Raw genomic sequence first — 17,648 nt, forward strand, 5'->3', positions numbered from 1 at the left:
ATATTTAGTTTTTAAAACAGAAAAAATACAGAGCGGGAGAGAGGTAATACTTCCTTAGATCTCTACGACACAGTTTGCCAAGAAAGAGAGATAACAACAATTTCAACAAAGAAGATAAAGAGTATATTTACAGCGTGTCGTTAATGAGAGACGACGGGTAGTTAAGTTTGACAGCATCAACGAGGAATTCTGTCAAAAAAACAGAAAATAATAAGTTGTATATCTTATAAAAAAATCTTCGTACTTTTTTTTTTAATTTTGTTATTAAAACAAATTAATTAAATAAAAATATTTTTTTTTTTAAAAAGAAGTAAAATAAAACAATTTATAAAAGAAAATACAACAAATTTCCTAACAATAAAAAATATATTGTTAATTAATCCAATAGTATACCGGGTGATATTTAAGTATGGAAACGTCTTTATACTGCATATCTGAGAGGTATTTAGAAGCAGAAAGAAATGGGGTTCTACATAGTTAAAAAGATCTGCATTATGGTGGGTTTTTAATTGTTGCCCGCCGTATTAAACCAAACTTTTTTAAATAGGAAAGTGGATATATGACAACACATGATTTCGATTTAAAATTTTACAAAAAAAAAAAAATGCGAATCCTGTTTTTCAGTTACTGCTTTCGTTATCGAGTTATAAGCATTCAAAGTTGCAATGACGGAAAAATTTTGTTAGCAATAAAACGAGGTAAAACGCGTTGCATTAATTCCATTTAAATGCATACAACAACGAACCAAACAGTGCTATAATAATGATAGAAAATAACTAATAATTAACAACACAGCAACAAATTAAACGGCTATATCAACTGATATTATTTACTTTAAATAAAACAGTAATTATTTTTAAATTTTAAATAAAGGTTTTCGATCGTAAATTACTAAAGAAATAAATTTTAAACTGTAATGTGAACAAACAAAACTGTCGATATTGGAGCGATAATAATCCCAGATGGATGTCAGATGCTTATCCAGCAACCTCAGAAAGTAAACGTTTGCGGGGGAATTGTTGGTTATTGTATTGGCCGTTTATTTTAGATGACAAAATGTTATAGAAGTGCAACTTGTTAGCTGATACAATTTTACCAAATATCCGGGAAAATGTTGGAAAGAATTAAATAATAACGTATAGTTTCAACAAGATGGGACACTACTTCATTATTAAGAACACGGCAAATTTTAAATGAACAATTTCCAAATCGCTGGTAGGTCATAGAGGAGCTGTAGAAAGGCCTGTCAAGTCCCCGGACATGTCGCCTTTGGATTACATTTTTTGCTGTAGAGGGGAAGCGTTTTGAACATTTATTGTAGAATGGTATGCTTTCAAAATTTATTTCATTACTAATTTACCATCGAAAACATTTGTTTAAAATTTTAAAATAAATATTGTAATATTTAAAGTAAATAATATCAGTTGATATAGCCGTTTAATTATCTGAAAGTTCTTGCGCTAGGTGTAGCTTATAAGGGTGAAATTTATTTATATTAGGAATTTTTTGTACTGAAAAATAATTGATGTGTAAGACAACAGCTTTCCGAATCGATGAATGAGGTTTTTCAACAAAGTTCTGCAATATATCTAATGAGTTTGCCTCAGTCAATTCTAGGTCTACCGGTGCGAGGTCTATGCTTTACAGTAGCGGTTTCTTCAAATCGCTGTTTTGTCTTGATCGCAATTGACTTACTTATCGGTTGTTTATTGGGAAATCTATCACTAAATAAATCTCATATCGCTTGTAAAGGTCGAACTCTGTAACCCTACCCGTACATCATCCAGCGAGTTATTCTTTCGGTTTCACTTAAAGAAGCCATTGTTATTTGAAGATTTAATATTTAATAAAACTAAATAAATGAACGAGGACACTAATAATAAAACTTTCACTGAAAAACAAATTTGAACCGCTAGGCCTACAACTTAATTTTTACTAGCACTATCAAAGTTACCGTTATAAATACGTTGAAGTAAAAATGTGAAATGAGGAGTTTATAGGTTACACTGTTTCAATGCAATACAAATTACATTGTTGTAAACTAACGGTTGATTTCCTCAACTAAAATTTTAATATATTTTTTAAGGAAGTATTTCCAGCTGATTAATTTGTTTTTGTGTTGTTAATTATTAGTTATTGTTTATTATTATCATAAATATTATAGCACTGTTTGAAGTTCGTTATTATATTCATTATGTATGAAAAAACAATAAAATTGTCCATGGAACGCGTTTTACCTCCTTTTATCGCTAACAAAACTTTTCCGTTGCGGCGAATTTGAATGCTTATAACACTGTAACGAGAGCATTAACAGAAAAACGGGTTTCACCACCGTTTTTCTTGTGAAATTTTAAATTGAAATTATATGTCATGCGACCATCTTCCTATTTAAAAAAATTAAGTTTACCTCAATGTGGCGAACAAAAATTAAAATACAGATCCATAATGCAGATTTTTTTTAACTATGTATAACCCCATATATTTCTGCCACCAAATAACTCTCAGATATGCATTATAAAGCTGTTTCCATATTTAAATATCAACGGGTATAAAACATACAAACACTGTAAATAGCAATAATGAAATTAGGAAAATTTCATCAATAGAAGGAAAATCACAGTTAATCGGTTTAATATAGTTTAAAGTTACTCGTTTAAACTGTTCATCTGTAAAATAGGTTTTTTTAATATTATTTATTTGAAAAGATTACAACTGTACTGAGCATAATTTCAGTCTTCAGGGAATCTTAGACGGAAAGAACTTTAATCAAAATACAATTTTTATATCGGTTCACATGTAACACATTAAATATTAATAGTAGTAATTCATTTATATTAACAGATGAGACTACTGAGAGTCTACCGTGTCAAAAAGAAGTACAAATAATGCAATTACAATATTAGAATCATAAAATTTTCAAGCAATAAAATATGTAAAACACACTTTTATGTTATTTTCCGTTATCTAAGTAAATGTTAGGAAAAATTCAATTTCATCAGATATTATAAAAATAATACAGACGACGATAAAAGAGTGATATTCAAAAATTGTATTCGTTTATTAATTATTGATCTTTTTTTCGCTTGATGATATCGCCAGATGACGCTTGTGCGTGGGATATGGAAATGGAATTTTTTTAGCGTATGAAAATCTGCCATGCCTCTCCAGAATTACACCCGGGACCTCCGGATGAAAAGCAGAGGCGCTACCACTGCGCCACGGAGATCGATAGATTTTACTGGTTATGATACAACGGTAAGTAAACGGCACGGAATAGAACAAAATTAAAAAAACAGCAAATATGCCAATAGAGAATAATAACGATAAATAATAGTTAGCCTTGTTCAATATATAAAAAATATCAGTGTATTTTAATTTCCTCAACAGCAAGACCTAGGTCAATAAAGGTCGCGAAACTTTGAGTGATCTGAAGAATGCGGATTTCAAAATAGTCAATCTCCATTTTAAAAATATTAGTTATAGCTGGTGATGCGGTACTTCTCTTCTTTTTTTTTAAATTTTCTATTTTATTTTTTAGTCAAGTAACCAGAGGTAGGTGCAGTAAATCGCGTCGAATTTATAGTAACAGTGGTAGTGACTTTATTTGTTAAGTACATCGTCGCATCCTTTAAAAAATTGAAATAAAAAAACATGTTTTTTTAGATATTTATCTGAAGAATAATTATTTTCAAGCCCAAATCTATTGAATATCTCGTTTAGTGTACTCGGTAATGAGTAAAATTTGCAATAATTGTTCAAATATTTTTTACTTTTCTTCGCCTCTTTCAACGTACAATTTCAAAAAATCTATAAATTGATTTTTTAGACATTCACATGAAGATTACATGCACTTAATATCAAGTTATCTTCATATGTTATCGAAAAATTCAAAAATCCAATTTAATTGTTTATAAACTCGGAATTTAAAAAAAATCTACAAATTGGTTTTTAGATATCCATATGTAGTTTAAACACCAAAAATAGAGCTGATAACTTCGGGTTTTATCGAGAACAAGAAAAACCGGTAAATTTCACTGTTACTAAATTTTAATCCTTGGAATTTCATAACTCGTAATTTCATAAAATCCTTTATTAGTGATCACTTACACCGAAAGAAGAACAAATTTTTTATTAATTTATCTTCAATAGTTTTTGCTAAGCGTTGATTATGACTCGCACACCACATGATGTTTTATATAGAGAGTAGCCTGGAAGTCACAGTACCCCTACATTTAACGAAAAATATGAGTTACGATATGCGTTTAGAACATACGGTATTTTCGTTGGGGTCGGTTGGCAACAGTTTTTAACAACGTCATACACTCTGAGTAAAAGACAGTTTTGGTAAAATGGCTGACACGAGTAATTACAGCGTCGAGGAGCGGTTAGTGATAAGTGTATGGGTTCATGTACAACAACATACGAATCAAACAATGAAGCTAATTACTGATGTTTCAACAACGCTTTAATAAGCCACCACAACGAAAAGCAAAAATGTCGGCTTAGGAAAAACGCGCGTTTGAATTAGACAGTGTTAGAGATAGGCCTCGGAGTAGACAAAAGTTAACGCGGTTAGAAACATGTGCTGCTGCTGCTGCAGTTTCCATTGAACAATTTTCGATGAAATCAACTCGTAAACGGTCAGCTGAACTTCATATAACGTGGACGACAATGCAAGACCGTATGAGAAAGGATTTGAAAGTTAGGCCATTTCGTCCGATGTTCATCGATGAACATCGTAACATCGATATGAAACGTTGCGCTGCATCCTGCTGGACTTTATTAGAAAATTCCTCGCTGCAATGCACCGTGTAAAGGTAAACATTTTACTAACGAATGTGCGTTTATCACAGTTTGCGTGCCAGAAATGTATTACTTAGGGAAAATGAAAATCCTTATTACGCGACAGAGTCGGAAAGAAATCCAGCGCACGTCATAATACGGGGTGGAATGACAGCTCGTCATTTGTTTGGCGGTTATATTTCTGACGTGTCAATTAATGTACAAACTTATTTAGAGATGTTGGAGGCGCGGTTAATACCACAGCTTGAAGAGAAGGATGTCATGGAACTAGTACAGTTGCAGCATAATGGAGCAACTGTACGTTTTGCTCTATCAGTCCGCTTGTTTCTGAATGAAAAATTTTCAGGACGTTGGTCGGCCGCGGTACTCCAGCGTCTAGATGTTGCCTTATTAACAGATGACGCAGCTTCGCCCACGCTGTATGGTTACTTGCGTTTCCCGTCGCGGTCAGGAGATATGTAGCCGGTCATGGCTGGCTTCGCCCATACTTTCCGTCTAGCTACAGGACTCTGCCCCTTGGACCCCAATCTGTTCATTAAACTCATGTTTGTTAGAATAATAATGATAAGTAAAAGTTAAAGATTAGCAACAGTTTGGTCAGTACAGAACCGAAATTATGAGTGATCTAAGAATGTGGGTTTCAAAACAGTCGGCCTCGGTCTTAAAAATATTAGTTACATATTTTAGGTTTTTTAATCAAGTAACCGAAGGCAGGTGCAACCAGTCGCGTCACATACAGAATAACAGTGGCTGTGATGGTGGATCCGCCACGCCGTTCACCGACGCACTCCTTCAAAAATCTAAATAAAAAACGTTTGTTTAGATATTTATCTGAACAGTATTTGCAAGCCCCAATCTAGTGAATATGTCGTTTAGTATAGTCGGAAATGAGGAAACTTGTTCAAAATGTTCTAACTTTTTTTTACCTTTTTCCCCCTTTCAAGGTCGAATTTTGGGAAAATATAAAAACTAGTTTTTAGATATTCCTCAGAAAATTACCCACACCCAAAATTAAGTAGATACCATCATTTTTAATCAAGAAATTCCAAAAATTAGCAGAGTTTAAAAAATAATTCAAAATCCATTTAACCCTTTACACTAAACTTCAAAAAATCTAGAAATTTTTTTTATATTTACATGAAATTACACACCAAAACTCAAACGGGTATCTTCATTTGTTATTGAGAAATTAAAAAAAAATTATAATAAATTTCATGTTACTCCATTTTAACCCTTTAAACTCGGAATTTCAAAAAATCCTTTCTTAGAATGCATTTAAACCGTAAGAAGAACATGTATACAAATTTGTCATCAATTTATCTTCATTAGTATTTGCTGCTGATGAATCAGTCAGTACGAAAAAGGTACATTATAGTTACAGATATACGAGTACGATCTGGTAGATATTTTTAATATCTTAATCTCCAAGGGAGCAAGAGCCTCGGTCGATTGCTTTAAATCTTTCTTGGAATAATATGAATGTATCCTGAAAATTTGAAAGTAATCACTCGGTTGGTTCTCGCGTGATGCGATAACAAACAAACAGGCAAACTTTACGTACATGTTTCCGAATAACCGTGATCTGTTAGATCGAGAGTTTACCTAATGTATGCAAAAGTTAGCCTTCAACCTACTAACAAACACCTCGTTTGAATTTGGAAAACCAGACGAATGTTTGCAGGGATATAAGAGCGACCCATTGCACCTCTCAAAACAGCAAACCAGAGGCGACCCGTTTGTTACCAGTAGATGGTGATTATTGTTGTAGCCTCCCGAGGCTTGCATACCTCACCACTCTAGCCTCACACGCATTCCCCATCATTCAGTTCAAACCCAGATCACAGTGACAGAGTTCACAGTTCATTAATACAATTAATTAAATTTGTGTTTCAAGTTGAAAATCTCCACGTTTATATATATATATATATTCGAGTTGAGATAAATGTAAAAACCTTCTTAGTTACGCCAAAAATAAGGATAAAAATTTAGTTGAGATGGATTGAGTGGTTTGTTTTGTTTATCTCGAACAAACAAAAACCTTCTTTCTCTTTATATAGTAGTATAGATATAGACAGATAAAATACCAATGATTAATAGTAGAATCGCATGCGCGTTTTTAAAAGGAAGTGTATTATTTATTTTTAAAAAATGATTTATGACAATAAATGATTTCATAAAAAATAAATACTTTTTTATCATAAATTTGTTATGGAAAAGGAAACTAATATCCCAGTTTTTCACTCGGCACAAAAATTAAAAAAAAAACCTTTTTAGTTTTATTAGATAAATAATGAATAATGTGGTACATAGGTAGAAATAAAAAGTACGCTACATTACAGACGACTATATCATCAGACGAATAAACTGACATTTGCATTATTTAAACTAAATTTTAATTTTTGATATTTATAAAAATTATTTACAGCAGAATGATTTTTTTAATAAAAAACATGATTTAAAAATAGGCTCTTTTATAATTAAAAATAACTAATAATAGGGATAATAATAATATGTTCGGGGAAAATTTTTTCGTTTATTTAATTCAATAATTCTAACTAAAACGCCAGCGCACACCCTATTTAATTCTTGTTGGCCTGGCGGCACTAGCGGCAATAGTTTAAAACATTTTTTGGGGTGTGGGTGCGATTTTAAAAATATAGTTGTTTTTTAATCGTTAAGAAATGTGCCTAAGAAAAATAAGACCTTAATTAGGCGAAATCTCGAGATGCTGAGTGTGACCTTGATCTTCAGCTCACCCCCTTGACCTTTTAAGTTGAAAATTTAACGGTATCAATGCCCCAAATATAGATCTATACGAATCTATACGAGAAATTAAAAAAATATATTAAATTTACGAGTACTATTGAATAGAATATTATATAACATAGCGGAAAAATTAATTCAATTATAGAATCATATTTATGACACCAGAATGCGTTTCGCTCGATCGCGCTAACACTTTTTAACACTTCTCTTAGATGGTTACTAATACCAATTTACCAATTCCTAGCCGATTTGAGCACCTGTTATAATTTTTCAACCGTAATCGTCACCTGCGTTATACCGGGAGATTCAAAAAGGACTTTAAGAATTTAAAATCATATAAATATTTTTTTAGAAAACTTACAGTCTCGGTTAAGGTGTCATTTCAAACCAAATCACATCAAGTTTTGACTCGCGTAGTTCATTAGTATCGATTTCGACCACTAGCGTTAAGACACACGTAGAACCGACTTCCTGAAGTACAAAACATTATTACCCCAATAAATAAGTTTTTAAGTTCTAAAAAACAAAAAGGGGTCGAATGGAACTTGTACTCAAAATATTTACAGTTTTTAAATTTTTATTTTCAATATTGAAAATTCAGCTGTATATATTATCATTATAGTCATCTTTTTTAATGAATGAGTGCTTCAATGGGAACCGACGAATTTAAACGCTTTTTATAATTTCTTATATTTCACCTGATTTTTTTTTTTTAACTCATGGTTGTCATTAAAAATTTTATTTGAGTAAGGGGATTAAATGGGACCCAAATATATTTTTTTTATTAGAAATTTAAAAAAAAAACAAACTTTTTTTAATAATTATATTACTGTGAAAGACTGATATGTGGCAAATTTCGATATTCTCCAGTGAATATCGATGGACGCATACCAAATACGTCGATGAGAGACCGAAATATTTGCTTATTCGGACTTTCACCGATACATATCGACAAACATACGTAAACTCTGGTCGGGGTCGAAACGATAAATAAAAATTTGAAAAAAAATCACCAGATACCCATCTCAAAGGTAAACAGATTACGAGAAACCCTCGTAAAAAAGAAAGTTTAAATTTAAGCCAAACATAACCTACGCTCGCTAACCTCGTCTAATTAACGTTAAATATACAAATTAATGTTATTCTCTAAAATTGGAGTCAATTATTGAATTTCACCAGATTTATAAAAATTTTAATCAAATTTTTCAGTATTTTATAAATTGAAAGGCCAGATCAGGATATACAGAATATGTTAACTCCACGGATCAACTATAACGTTACAAATAAGTGGTCAGATGGTTTGCCCTTTGTTCAATTTTTTTATAAAAATATTTTTATTCAACTTTCACTATCAGTGCGTGCAGAACGCGTTGAACTTGATTATTCCCCTCTAATGTTGGAGCATAACATACATCATTTGTGTATTTAACGTTATTTAAAAGCAATCGTAGGTTATTATACGCTTTTATTTAACTGGCTTTAGTTTTAATCAAATCTTGCAACTGCTATATCTTTTCATCTATTCTATGAAAATCAATGAAATTTGTTACACGTATGTAACTTCGATGAAAATAAAATACTACGGTGTTAGAATTTGGATATGACATGGTATACCCCTACGCTAAATTCATGCATGTTGCTTAAAATTTTTATTTCTCATCAACTATAGTATGAAAATATATGAAATTTGATACACGTAACTTCGATCTGTAAAAATAAATATTTTTACTTTTTAGTCTTAATAAACAAACAAACTTGAACAAACAATAATATTCAGATATAAATATTATTAAGAATTTTTTTTGGATGTAAAAGGTTTATTGTTTATTGTTGATGTAAAAAAATATATTTGATTACATAATATATTAACAAATATAAAAATGCACTGAAAAATTAAAAATAAATTATGTAAATATCAAATAAATAACCAATAAATTAATGTAAAAATTATTAAATTTTAAAATTAAAAGTAATGTAAACATTTAGTTAAATAAAAGCGTGGCGCAGTTTTTAGTATAACAATGTTTTAGAATAAGTAAATATAGACATTTGCTGTATTTTAAAATATATTTTTTATTTAATGAGGTTGTTTAGTATACGTATGTATATACTTTATTTATCTGCAATACAATAACTCAAGTTTTAATTCTTTGACGGTTCAAATTTGCACCGAGATGACCTTAAAGGATTAATAAGATTAAAAATAAAAATTAAATTTAGAAATCTTGCACAAAGTTATTACATTTTGACGGTAATCTGACAAATTATTAATTATTATCATTATTGCAATTGTAATCGTAATTATTAATTCGTTAAATAAAAATTCATAATTTTTTAAAATTAACCTTTTAACGGAAAGAGTGCATTCAATTTGGCTTAGATTACAAGCAGAATTCGAAGATGAATTTCAACTATGTGAGAACACGTACAAAGAAAGCAAGTGAGTGCATTTTCCCAGATTGTTACTTGTAGATAGTCAGTCTCAACAGGAGAGGTTCCAGCAGACCTTTCCGCCTCCTCGCGTCGTTATTGAAAATGAAAATGAAGATTAATTGTTGTAAAAATAAATGTTGTGTTGTTTTAAATAAATTATAAAAACTGCGCCACGCTTTTATTTAACTTAATATTTTCATTACTTTTAATTTTAAAATTTAATAATTATTACATTTATTTATTTTTTATTTGTTAGATATATATATATAATTTATTTTTTACTTTTCAGCGCATTTTTATATTATTTGTTAATATATATATTTTTTTTGTTTAAAATTCTCAATTTGATTTTATTATTATTTTATTAGTTAAATAAAACCTTTTTTAAAAATAATTTTTTATATGTAATCAAATATATATATATTTTTTGTTTTTTTTTTTATATATTTTTAATATTTGGCTTAACCCACCGGGTTTGTCTAGTGGTGAACTCCACGTCGCAAATCAGCTGATTCGAAGTCAAGATTTCTAAGGTTCAAATCCTTGTAAAAGCACTTTTATATGGATTTGAATACAATATTGTGGATACCATTGTTCTTTGCCGGCTGGGTTTCAATTAACCACACACATCACAGGAATCGTTAAACTTTTTTTTTTCCCCTTCTCCCCCGACCGGATATTTAAGTATACGCAGTCGGGGAGAGTGTCCATATACTCAAATGAGGCGTCCCCCACCCACCGGTAGCACGTCCGGCACGGCAGGTTAGCCTCCCCGGTCTCGGATCTTTTATTTTCCATTTGCCATGCCTCTAATCCCCCACCTCATGGCCAAGGTCCGGCAACGCCGTCCCTCAGCCCCTCGGCAGGGAACCGAGTCTCGGTCTTTATCTTTTGCCATGCCTCAAACTGGCGGCACCGACCCCACTAAGCACCAAGCACCCGCAGGGCCGACACCGCCGGCCGGGACTCGGTCTTAACTTTACCCCACAGTACCCCAGGAGTTCCCTCCCTTCTCAGGAACCCACACACCTCAGCATGGGGGCCCTCCACGGAGGGACGTCCTCCCTTCCCTACTTTAACTACGACCCCCGTCTTCTGTCTTCGTCTTCTTTAATACGGAGAATTTCCCCTGCGAACTTCTTGAACCAGTCCCAATTTTCCTGACTATACACCATCCAGTTAATTAAATTGTCAGGGGTCAGTCTATCAATTAAAATTTCCCTTGTATTATCAGCCCATCTGGGACATGCGAAGTTGGTGTGTTCTACATTGTCGATCTACTTAAAATAAACGCATAGTGGGGTGGCCCTCTTCCCAATTCTGAGTAAATATTGACCAAAAGAACCATGGCCTGCCAATAGTTGCATGCTGTAGAAGTTCACGTCACCCAGTCTCTTGCCAACCCATGTATTTATGTTGGGATTAGCCTTCTCGTCCATTCCCCAACTCTTGAGTGCGCCCACGCACTCTGCCACTCTTGCTGTATTAGCTCTATGGTCTCACCTCTGGGAAGTCCCGTGACTCTTAATGTCCTCTCTCTAATTTGCAAATCTATTGGGGGAACTTCTGTTATTACACACAACGCATCATACGACACTGTTCTGTAGCCTGCAGCCACCCTAAGCAGAGCGAGTCTATGAACACTTTTTAGTTTAGTTTTATTTCTCTGTGTATTTATTGCATTTCCCCATACCGGGGCCGCATACAATAACGCCGATGTGATGGCCGCCGTTATCAGCCTCCTGATTTCCATCTTAGTTGTGCCATGATTTTGAAAAAGTCCCCTCAAGGCCTTAATGGTGGGGGTAACCTTGTTGCAAATCATATCGACATGTTTTTCTAAATTTTAAGCTTTTGTCTAGCAGAGCACCAAGGTATTTTGCTTCGTTGACTTCGATGACCCTTTCTCCTCTGATGTTTATATTTATGTTTCTGATGGGTCTTCTACCAGCAAGAACCATGCAACAAGATTTCCTAAGGGAAATCTGCAACTGATTTCTTTCCAGTCACTCGTCAATTAGACATAGCGCTCGATTGGCTTTGTCCTCTACGATATCCACATTTCTATCTTCCACTAGAACCGCTATGTCGTCCGCATAGCCGACCACTGATACCCCTTCCGGGTAATTTGATCTAAAAATTCCGTCATAGAAGACGTTCCACAGGGTAGGTCCAAGCACGGATCCCTGAGGAACGCCTCCAAACACCTGATATATAGCTTTACCTTCAAGCGTTTTAACTTCGATAAACCTAAGATGGAAGTAATGATTAATCTGATTAATCAGATAGTCACTTACGTGCATATTTTGTAGGGCCTCTATTATAGCTATCCACGGTACTGTGCCGAAAGCGTTTTTGATATCGAGCATAATCATGAGGGGAATTTTCCTGACTCTCCAGGATCTACTTCTATTTGTTAAAGCCCAGTTTTTAACTCTTTCAATAGCACTTATAGTAGAGCATCCTCTCCTAAACCCGTACTGTTCTGGGTGTAAGCATTGCCTCTTCTCAATTTCTTTCCTAAGCCTGGTTTTAATAAGTCTTTCTACGACCTTCCCCATATTGTTAATTAGCGTAATTGGTCTATAACCTCCTGTTTCATTGACTGGTCCTGGCTTGGGGAGAAAGACCGCCCTGGCTGCCTTCCAGCAGTCAGAAAAACACCTGTTTTGTAGGCCAAAGCTGGCAATGTCTACCATTTCCCAAGGTATTATTTTTGCAAGACCTTTAATGATGGCAGCTGTTATGCCATCAGGCCCTGGGCTTTTTTTATTCTTCAATTTGCCGATAGCCTCCATTACCTCTTGCTGAGTAAACCTGCCGCCTTCGCAACCAATCACTGATCTGTTAGGATTTTCCGCTCTGGGGAATAATGTTCTTACTAGTTGTGCCGACGTTTCATTGCTCAACGTCGGCACATGCCTGTCCAGACGTTTTGTGATGATTTTAAATACCTTGCCCCAGGGGTCAGGATTAAGTTCGTGGCACAGTTCCAGCCATTTACTTCTTTTCGCTTGCTTTATAAGAAAGTTCAATTTCTTTCTGGCTAGTCTGTAGTTTTCTACAGCTAGATTGCCTTCCTTTATCATGCCGTTTCTAGCTCGTAAACGTTGTGCAATTCTTTTACACCATTGCATTATCTTCCTTTGGTCTTGTATTTCCGGTGACCACCGGTATACCGGAAGGTGTCTATTGTTGTTTTGCGGTATCTTGGCCATCTATTCCTTGATGATGTCTTGAAATGTCTTGCGCGATGATAACGCGCAAGCGTTTTTCGCCCTCAAAAAAAAATCTCTCTCTCTATAGAAGACTACGCTTCATTTACGTTCATACATATCATCCTCATTCATCCTCTGAACTAATAACTAATAACTTACTGTAATTCCAGAGGCTAAACGGAAAAAAGAGAAGTTATGTTTGGCTTAATTAACTTCCTTTTTTTACGAGGGTTTCTCATAATCTATTTACCTTATAGATTAGTATCTGGTGATTTTTTTTTTTAATTTCTAGTTATCGTTTCGACTCCCAGCAGAGTTTATCTGTACATGTCGATATGCACCGGCGAAGTTCCGAATAAACAAATATTTCCGTCTTTCATCGACGTATTTGTTGTGTCGACATACACCGGTTAATATTGACTTCTCTAATTTCGATCTTTCACGGTAACAATTATACACCAAACACAGTGTAATTTTGATGATCAAAATGCAATTTGGTAAAAAGATCTACTGGGATCTAATAACAATTTCACTCAACATTTTGATTCTTTTTTTCTCCATTATACTTTTACTAATCAATAATTTTTAAGGTATAAACGTCATTTGATAAAAAAGTTCAAATCGAACTCAAATTGTATTTAATGAGCATTTTGATATTTTTCGTTAATTGCTTTTGTAGCTTAATTGTATAGCTGGGAATGTTATATAATGTATTCAGTTTCAATATTTAAAAAAAATCATTTCAGTTAAAAATAATAATACTATTACTTCTAAAATGGAAACCCTAATGAAATCCAAATCGGGTGAGATTAATATTCATCCATTTTTTTTTTAAATATTTTTAATATAAAATCTTGAAAGATTAAAAAAGTAAATCATAAAAATTTCCTTTTTTTTTAAGAGTGTCTTTTAAATAAATGTATATAATGAAAGGAAATTTAATAGATAAAAGTTAATAGAATACTTATATGGAAATAAAATGGAAGAAACCGATTCACGTATTTTATCGTTCTTATGAAATGAGTTTGTTTAAAAAAAAAAATGAATTGGTAAACCTAAATATTATCCTACGAGTATTGTTTTAAAAATAATTTAAAGATTTAGTTTTTTGTCTACCTACGCTTATATCACACACTCCTTAAAATGAGTTTTCATCAGGGAAAACTGGATAACAATTAAAAAATAAACTTACTTTATGAAGATTATAAACCAAGAGGTAAATATTAAAAATTAAAAAACACGACTGGAAAAAGAAAAAAAAATTTCTCTTTAATATAATATAATTAAAGTGCGTGCGGGTGACAATTTTGTATATAGTATTTTTTTTTTCAGATTTTTTAAATTTATTTACATATACATATATATTTTAATAGCCTATCACAGTCGCGGTAACGTAAGTATTCAAACGGGGGGTCATACATCTAAGTCGGCTCAGCCGTTCAGCTGCTACGGTGGAACAACCATACATACATACACCCTAAATACATTACACTCCTTTTTGGACAGTCGTGTAAGAAGAAGAAAAACTGTGGGATTCCGATAACTAAATTGTAGATACAGTTAAGGAACTAGGATGCGTTTGATGCCTATACTAAAATGGCAATAAATTTAATTATTATTTTCAGTTCTTGTTTATATTCCCATACAGATAGCGCTATAACAGAGCTATTTCACTAGAAGCAAAAGTATTGTAATCTGTACAAATTTGGGCATATGCGGTTTTACCGGATCTTGACGTTCTGACACCTAAGAAACCCAAAAAACCGGATGGAAATTTTCCGGATGTTCGTATGTACGTGACCATGTTCGGTGTCATCCTTTAAATCACCGAATATATATCCAGAACTACTGGATCGATTTTCACAAAACTTGATCAGATTACTTCTATGTATGGGGCACTGACGCCATTAAATTTTTAACTTACAAGGTCAAGGAGGAGGCTGTAGAGTACCATCATCCTCAGCATCTTGAGATTTCGTCTAATTAGGGTCTTATTTTCTTAGGCAAATTTGTTACAATTAAAAAATAATCTTATTTAAAAAAATATACAAAATCGCACCCTAACCCGAAATATCTCTCTAAATAGATTAGTGGCTAAGTGGGTATATACTGTTCAATAATACCCGCTCTCACCAGAAGGAGCGCTAGTGTAGAACTGACGTGCAGATGCTCTAGTCGTCTCTTTCTTTTCTTTTTCTGTTTAGCCTCCGGAACCACCGTAAGGTATTACTTCAAAGGATGATGTGTAAGAATGTAAATGAAGTATAGTCTTGTACAGCCTCAGGTCGATCGTTCCTGAGATGTGTAGTTAAATGAAACCCAACCATCAAAGAACACTGCTGTAGTTGTCTGCGATTTTGTAACGTCACAAATGAGCGGTAGAATTAAACAAATGAATAATATTTAAAGTGGCCGCTAGTACCGCCACACCAGCGTGAATTAAATACGGTATGCGCATGCGCTTTAGTAAGAATCATTGAATTAAATAAACAAAGAATATAATATTTAAATAAAATTATAAATATTTAAAAAAAGTTGTGGCTGCAAGCCGTGCATCAGGAAAAAGCCGCTTGACGGAAAGTTCAACAACCGTGTTGTCAGCTTTTTTTCTATTTGTATGTCCTTCATTCTGTGTATGTTTGGGTAAGTGTTGTAATGATTTCTTATTTTAATTTTGAATTCTGTAAATTAATTTCAATAGATTAATTTATAGAATCAAAACTACCTCTGGCATATGTATAATTATCTAAAATATGTATTGGCTTTCATAAAGAAAGAAATATATTAATAATAAAGCAGGAATAATGTTAAAACGAGTTGATTGTGTTTGTATTATACGCTACGTAGGTGTTGGAGTATATCTACTGCAATAGACGATTCATACCCAAAGGTACATTGGATAGGAGGAGAAGAAATAATATGAAAGGCCGGTGCTGAGGAGGGGGCTATAACAAAAGGGGTGACACCCGGCTTCGTCTCATTTGCAAGGGAAGGAATTCCCGACAGCTACTTCCTCTTTACACTACGACCTACCTCTTGTACCCCCTTCTGAATTTGCCTTCTTCCTTTCATTGTTTAACATTGACTAATTGCTTGACAACTTGTTTCACAGCTCTAAACTTAACTAGTATTCTATTTTACTTCTATGCAAAGTTTACGAACCTCCCACCACACACAAGCGTATTTAGTTTATCCTTTAAATAGTTACGTACATGCCTTAACAAAAGCGTCTCTTTACTGTAAATGTCTGTATTTTATGTAGTAATTAAAGTAGACTTTTCTATCACAGTTTTCAGTCTTTCTCCCGTTCATCTGTGATAAAATAGCGAAATTAAATATTCTCGGAATTACTGAACGAATTTATTCCAGTTAATTTTTACTTTGCAATTTTTGATTTTTAACTGAAGTTACTGTGACCAAGGTTAATCGTTAATGGATGTACCGGAAGATGTCCATACATTCCATATTTTGATATTGACATCCCCTGTAGTACGAGATACAAAAATATAAATGAAAATACTGCATTTAAAAAGTCGTGCCTTAGAGAAAACCGGATGAAAGTAACAGATTTTTATATTGCTTATTCTCACCTATCCTAATGTTACGAGTACAAATTTATTTTGGTAGAAAATCTGAAGGAGTACTGCAGTTATTTGGTCGAGAGTTCTAAGCTTCAAATCTTAGTAGAGACAATTAGTTACCTTTATATGGATTAGAACACTAGATCGTGTATACCGGTGTTCTTTTGCAGGTTGGATTTCAATTGACCACACACCTCACGAACGGTTGACCTGAGACTGTGCAAGACTACACTTCATTTACAGTCATAAGTATCATCCTCATTCATCCTCAGAAGTCTCTCTTTTTCTGTTTAGCCTCCAAAGGTTATTACTTCAAAGGGTGATGTGTATGAATGTAAATGCAGTCTTGTGCTGTCTCAGGTTGACCGTTCCTAAGATGTTTAGTTAATTTAAACCCGACCACTAAAGAACACCGGTATCCGCGATCTAGAATTAAATTCGGATTAAAATTAATCGCCTCCTTGGATTTGAACCCAATAACTTTTGACTTCAAAATCAGTCGATTTGCGATGACGAGCTCACTACAAGACCAACCCGGTGGGTTCTTATTCCTATGAAGTAATACGTTACGGTGGTACTGGAGGCTAAACAGAAAATGAAAGAATTATCTTTAAATTTATTACTTCGTTAAGATTTTTTGAAAAAAATTTAAAATCGCTGGGAGAGTTACGTAACCGTGAGCGAAGTCCTCGGCAGAGTACTCTTTAGGAACAAAATTATTAATTTAGCTTAACAACTTCACGGATTCAATTCTGGAAACTTTTTCGTTTTACACCTCCCACTTTTTTTACATAAAAATTGCTTAATGCAGCGTGTTTTATAATAATTGATGTATAAAACATTAGAG

At 33.3% G+C, this 17,648-nt stretch overlaps 1 protein-coding gene across 2 annotated transcripts in view; it reads right to left on the reverse strand.

The window, feature by feature from the left end:
* Positions 1-17,648, reverse strand: part of LOC142323005 (uncharacterized) — a 381,529-nt gene that overhangs the window by 327,029 nt on the left and 36,852 nt on the right. The window lies entirely within an intron of this gene.

This window comes from Lycorma delicatula, chromosome 4, assembly GCF_047948215.1.
Source record: "Lycorma delicatula isolate Av1 chromosome 4, ASM4794821v1, whole genome shotgun sequence".
Taxonomy (NCBI): domain Eukaryota; kingdom Metazoa; phylum Arthropoda; class Insecta; order Hemiptera; family Fulgoridae; genus Lycorma; species Lycorma delicatula.